The sequence below is a fragment of the Chelonia mydas genome, chromosome 3 (assembly GCF_015237465.2).
Source record: "Chelonia mydas isolate rCheMyd1 chromosome 3, rCheMyd1.pri.v2, whole genome shotgun sequence".
Lineage (NCBI taxonomy): Eukaryota > Metazoa > Chordata > Testudines > Cheloniidae > Chelonia > Chelonia mydas.
In genome coordinates, this window is record NC_057851.1 from 49786223 (window position 1) to 49792222 (window position 6000).

A 6000-nucleotide genomic window follows, 5' to 3' on the forward strand; every position below is an offset into this window, starting at 1 on the left:
CTCCCCTACACCCTGAACTCTCTTCTCCAGTCTGTTTCCCCCAGCTCCTGTGAGCCAGTGTCCTCTGCACCACCACCTCTCCTCCTGCTGTGTGTCCCTTCCCACCTCCCTTCTGAGCCTGTGTCCCTCCCCTATACTTCAACCTCCTTCATGGGGAGCAGAGGGGAAACTCGAGCTACCCCGGTCAGGGGGCCAGTGACCTGGGCTCCCCCCACCTTATACTCAGGCAGGAGAGAGTTGAGCCAACCCCAAAGGGTGACCCTTTCTGGCAGGAGATAGCAAATGTAAATAACTCCCTTCTGTTCCCAGCAGTACTTCCTTCATTGCTCTCTCCCCTTCAGGCAGAGATAAAGTTGAGTGAGTGGGAAGAAACAATACAGTTCCTCACATACTCCTTCCCACCACCCGCCCTAAAATTACACACATGCGTGCTACCAGGAGAGACATACCAGACTCTGGAGCTCAGCAAGATCAGGGTAGGTAGAACTAGGGACCCCAAGGGTCATCTGTGAAGAGGTAGTGGAGGATGGGAGTGGAAAAAGATTGCTTCGAGTAAATGATCTTCAGCCCTGATCCCTTTTTTTCACACTCAACTCCAGCTCCTGGGCACTACTCTTCTCCTCATTACCCTCTTCACAGGGAATAGTTTTTCTTTCTTGATCTCACTGATCTCTTACTCCTTAATTATGCTTTTGTTCAGTGGCTTCCTCTCCTGGTCTCAAAGGTCTTTAGGAGCCTCTCCTTCAGTCCTTCAAACTTCCTCGATGCAGTTAGGAGACTAGACTGTAGCAGAAGCCCCCAGCCCTCTTTCCCATGCCAGCAGCTTTCAGGAGCCCCAATTGTCAGGGTGCCCCTTCAAAACTGTTCTTAAAGATTGGCAACTATGGACAGTCCTCAGCACCAATATTGCAGCTCCACTTCAATAGCCGAAGGTGGAGACACACTATTTATGTCTCATCAGTCAAAGCTGAGGCATTTGCCAAAAAATCCACTTGACTTCCCACTCCAAGAAACCTCAGGCTAGTTCTGCATATCATGATCACCAGGAGTTATGTTTGAGCGGGGAAGGAGCAGGGGAAAATGTTTTGGTTCCCCCCCCCCAAAAAAAAAAAGTTAAAGCCCAGTTTGTTTTGAAGTTCAATAATTTTATCTAGGAAGTGGTTTATGGATTGCGTCCTGGGTGCCTGGAAGATAGCTATTCAGTCACCACAAACCCCCAACAGACGACAATCCCTTTTATGTCAAGGGGCAGGGATCAGGGCTTTTTCTCAAGTGCTGTCCACCCTGGAAATTCCCTGTAATCTTTCAAAGCATGCTGAAAAATCTGCTACACATTTCAGATCTTTTTAAGGTTGCAAGTTGACTAGGAAGGCTTTCTTTCAGGGATTTGTGGAGTTTGGAAATGTTCACTTATCACACAAAATTATATAAGTTTTTATTTATGAAAACTAATACAAAAGTAAGAGAAAAAAAACTAGAGCATGATGAGAGAAACTAAATTTCAAGTAGCTAGTTATTTACAGAGTACTAAAACAATGAGCTCAAGCTGAATTCTGATGTGCATTATTTCTGGGCACATACTTAACCTGTTTATGCATGTACATGTTTTTCAGGCTTGCTTTAGGTGCTGATTTTTCAAAATTGAGCACAAACCATCTGTCTGCTTAAAGTGATAATATTCATTTCAACTCCTTCTAAAAGCAGGTAAAGCCAGGTGTCCTATGCAAAGCAGAATGATTACGGCTCCTAACTATATGCCTGTAATTTGTACATTTCAAAAAGCAAACGGAAAGCCAACATTTCACTATTATGTATGTAAGCTGGTTACCTAAAAAGTATGAATTTCTAGTGTCTGTAAATTATAAATTTAAAGTACTTTAATTTTAAATACTCATGTTTATATGATAGCAAACATAAGAATTGTTTTATTGAAACTATTGTCTCTTTTTTCAAAGTTCATGAAAGCTCTCTAGGTATACACATATGCAGTTAGATTGTTAAATTCACAGAAGTAGTTGTGTACATCTACTTTCTGCAAAAAATACCAGCTGTGTGCATTCGGATACCAGATTTGCTCATACAAATCTGGATTTTGCTTGCAAAATTTGAAAATCTGACCTATATAATGAATGCTGCAATATCAATATAATGTGCACATGGAAAGCTGTCAGTGAACATGCATCTTCATCTTGTGGAGTCAGATGTGAAGATTGGCAGATTCTTATAAAACGTTTATTCCTTAAGTGTCACAATAGCTTGTTTTTTGACCCAGAAATTCCTTAATGAATTATATACACCCTCTTCTGAAACCCATTAAATCTCTGCAAAGGAGCTAACTAACAAAACAATTCAGTAAGAGCTAAAAAACAAACAAAACCAAAACACCCTACCCAAGTAGAGTGTTTACTCTGAAAAGGGAGAAGCACCAGAGATTCCATGAAGTTAATTATCTAGCTACTATAGTTGCATAGACAAAGTATCTGATTGTCTTATTAGCTTTATGTTTTTATATTTACAATACCCCTGCAAAATGAGAGGCAACGTCACCTATAGTTAGAGCACTGGACTGGGACTCAGGAGACCTAGGTTCTGTTGCCAGCTTAGCCACTAACCTACCAATATTGCTGGGCAAAGTTAAATAGTTGAAACTTTCTTCAGGGAAAAATGCAGATTTGATAAACATTTTTTGAATGTGTGTTGGTTTAATCAAATTGTTCACATTTAAAACAAACAGAAAAGTAAAAAAATTGTTTTGACATTTTTGACTGTGTGTTGTGTGAAGAAATAGTTCCTTTTGTTTGTTTTAAAACTGTTGCCTATTAATTTAATTTGGTGACCCCCCTAATTCTTGTGTTAGGAGGAGTAAATAATACTTCCTTATTTACTTTCTCCACACCAGTCACGATTTTATAGACCTCTATCATATCCCCCTTACTCATCTCTTTTCCAAGCTGAAAAGTCCCAGTGTTATTAATCTCTCCTTAAATGGAAGCTGTTCCAGACCCCTAATAATTTTTGTTACCCTTTTCTGAATATTTTTTAATTCCAATATATCTTTTCTGAGATGGGGCGACCACTTCTGCATGCCGTATTCAAGGTGTGGGTGTACGATAGATTTATATAGAGGTAACATGATATTTTCTGTTTTATCTGTCCCTTTCTTAATGATTTCCAACATTCTGATAGTTTTTTTTCATGACTACTGCACATTGACTGGATGGTTTCAGAGAACTGTCCACAATGACTTCAAGATCTCTTTCCTAAGTGGCAACAGCTAATTGTATATGTATAGTATATATACTACATGTATATAGGATATGTGTAGTTGGGATTATGGTTTTCTAATGTGCATTACTTTGCATTGATCAACATTGAATTTCATCTGCTAGTTTGTTGCCCAGTCACCGAGTTTGGTGAGACCCCTTTGTAACAGTTCACAGTCTGCTTTGAACTTAACTATCTTGAGTAGTTTTGTATCATCTGCCAATTTTGCCACCTCACGGTTTACCCCTTTTTCCAGATCATTTATAAATATCTTGAATAATTCTAGGCCCAGAGAGACTAAGTGTCTTTCCCCAGGTCACACAGGAAGTCTGTGGCACAGCAGTGACTTCAATCAAGGTCTTCCAATTCCTAGGTTAGTGCCTTAACCACTGAGACATCCTTCCGCTCCAGAAGCCACTTCTCTATTGCTGCTGATTTTATGTGGAAGGTACATAGATACTGTTGTGATAGGTGGCAGTATACAATCCTAAAACAAGTAGCATATGATAAACAGTAACTGTTAAAGAATTCTGAAGCCCTAGATCCAGATCCAGAGGTCTTTAGTCAGTTTTCAGTCAGTACTAAATAAAACAGTCTCTTCTTGATATTAAGTAAGAGCTCCAGGAGCTCATTCTGGGACCCCAGAAATAAAACATTCCATTCATGAATGCTTTCTTTTTAAAATTCAGTATTCAAAACAATGAGAGTTTTCGATGGATGTTATGGTACAATATGCATTAGAAATGAAGTCAGTGCATCTATTTTCTTTATTTTCATTTCATATATGATTTTGTAAATTTTAACACACCACAGTGATAATCAAAGCTCTAGAAAAGAACCTTCACACTTCCTAGGAATAGTAGGCCCAACAATGTGTTCCCAGGATACAGAGAAAGGTTTAAAAATGAAATGTACTTGAATAAACTTTGAACTAATCAAGCTGAAACTGAACTCCTCTCACACCTAGTGAAGATCAAAAAGACCTTACTGCCAGCAGATTGTCTGGTTGTAGTTCATAGCTCGTACAGCACTGAGACAAACTGTTTTATCATCTAGTCTGGAAGTATTACAGGAAACAGAAGTCAAAAGTTCAATTTAGCCAATCTACAGCGCAACAAAAAACATGACATTTTTAAAGCTGTTCTCTCTGTGCAAAACCCCATAAAGTTAACCCACTATGCTCACAGGCATACACTAACTGCGTAGATGAGGAAACAGTATAATGACAAATTGATTCTGATTATAAGAAAATAATTTGAGGCTGAAATCGGAGTTTCATTTACACTATGTTTTTTTCACATCATAGTGGCAGTAGTGTAAAGGGCCCTCTCAGTGGGTATAAATGTAATGTACATAGGCAGAACAGTGTAAAGTGCTTCAGTGTAAATGAGAACAAACACCTGTGTCTTTTTTGTTTGTTTTAATGTAGAGCAACAGTGATGAAACATAAGAAATTCAGAGTAGAAAGCATTCTAAAATTAACTCAGACATTGTGGAAAGATTATTTTAGGGTCTTGAGACAAAAGAGTATATGCTATATTCATATATAATTTGTCCTGAGCAGGCTAGAAATCATTTTGCAAAATTTATTTATATACTCTAAATTATTTTTGTTTGTACTCCAATATAGTCTCTACATTACAGAGACTATACTGGCATAGTTATGTCAGAGTATTTATGCTAGAATAACCCTGTGGTGTAGAAATAGCCTCACTAAAAACGGAGGTGCAGTGGGGCAGCTGCCCCACTCCCGGAGAACAGGGGTTAAAAGCAGCCAAGCTAGGCTGACTGGGGAAGCAGCCACAGCTGGGGCCATGCCAATCAAGGCCCAGCTGGCCCTGATAAAAGGGTTGTGGGGCCAGGAAACAGAGTCTCACTCTAGTCCTGGAGTGGGAAGGGCTAGCAGTCTAGGAGCAAGGTACCTGAAGCGGAGCAGTGCTGGGGAGCTCCGGCCTGGTAAAACTCTAGGCTGCAGGCCTTGTTGAAGGCCTATGAAGGTACTGGGGCTGCAGAGGTGCAGCCTGGGAATAGGCAGAGGCAGCTGGTCCTAACCCCTTGCCAATGATGAGTGGCCATTACAGGCTGCAGTCTGCCCCAGTGAGTGGGGGCTAGATGATGACTGGCAGTAGGCACCGAGGCAAGGTGGGCTGAGAGGGTTGGGGGTTCCTGTGGGAGCAGAAACCCAGAGTGTGGGGGTACTGCTGGGGCAGAACCCTGAGGTAAAGGGGCACGGGGACTGAGGCAGGTGAGACACCAGCCAGCAGAGGGTGCTCAGAGACTGAAGAGCTAATTCCCAAGATGACCAGCAGGAGGCGCTGCACCAGTGAGTCGTCGCATCGCTACAGGAGGATTTTTTCCCCAATCATTGATATCACCTCCCTAAATGAAGTTAGTAATCTTGACAGAAGAATCCTTTCATTAACAAGTTGTGTCTAAACTTGAAATTAGGTTGGCATATCTACATAAGTCAGTGGTGTTGTTCCCCACCCCCCCCAACCAATATAGTGATGTGCACCTAACTTTTGAGTGTAGACCAAGCAATAGAACTTGTACATACTCTAGAGTGTCCTTTTCGAGTATATCTACACTGCAGTTAGTCACCTGTGGCTGGCCCATGCCAGCTGACTCAGGCTCATGGAGATCAGGCTAAGGAGCTTTTTAGAGTGTAGACATTCAGCCTTGAACTGCAGCCTGAGCTCTGGGATCTTCCCACCTTGCAAAGTTCGTGATCCTGAG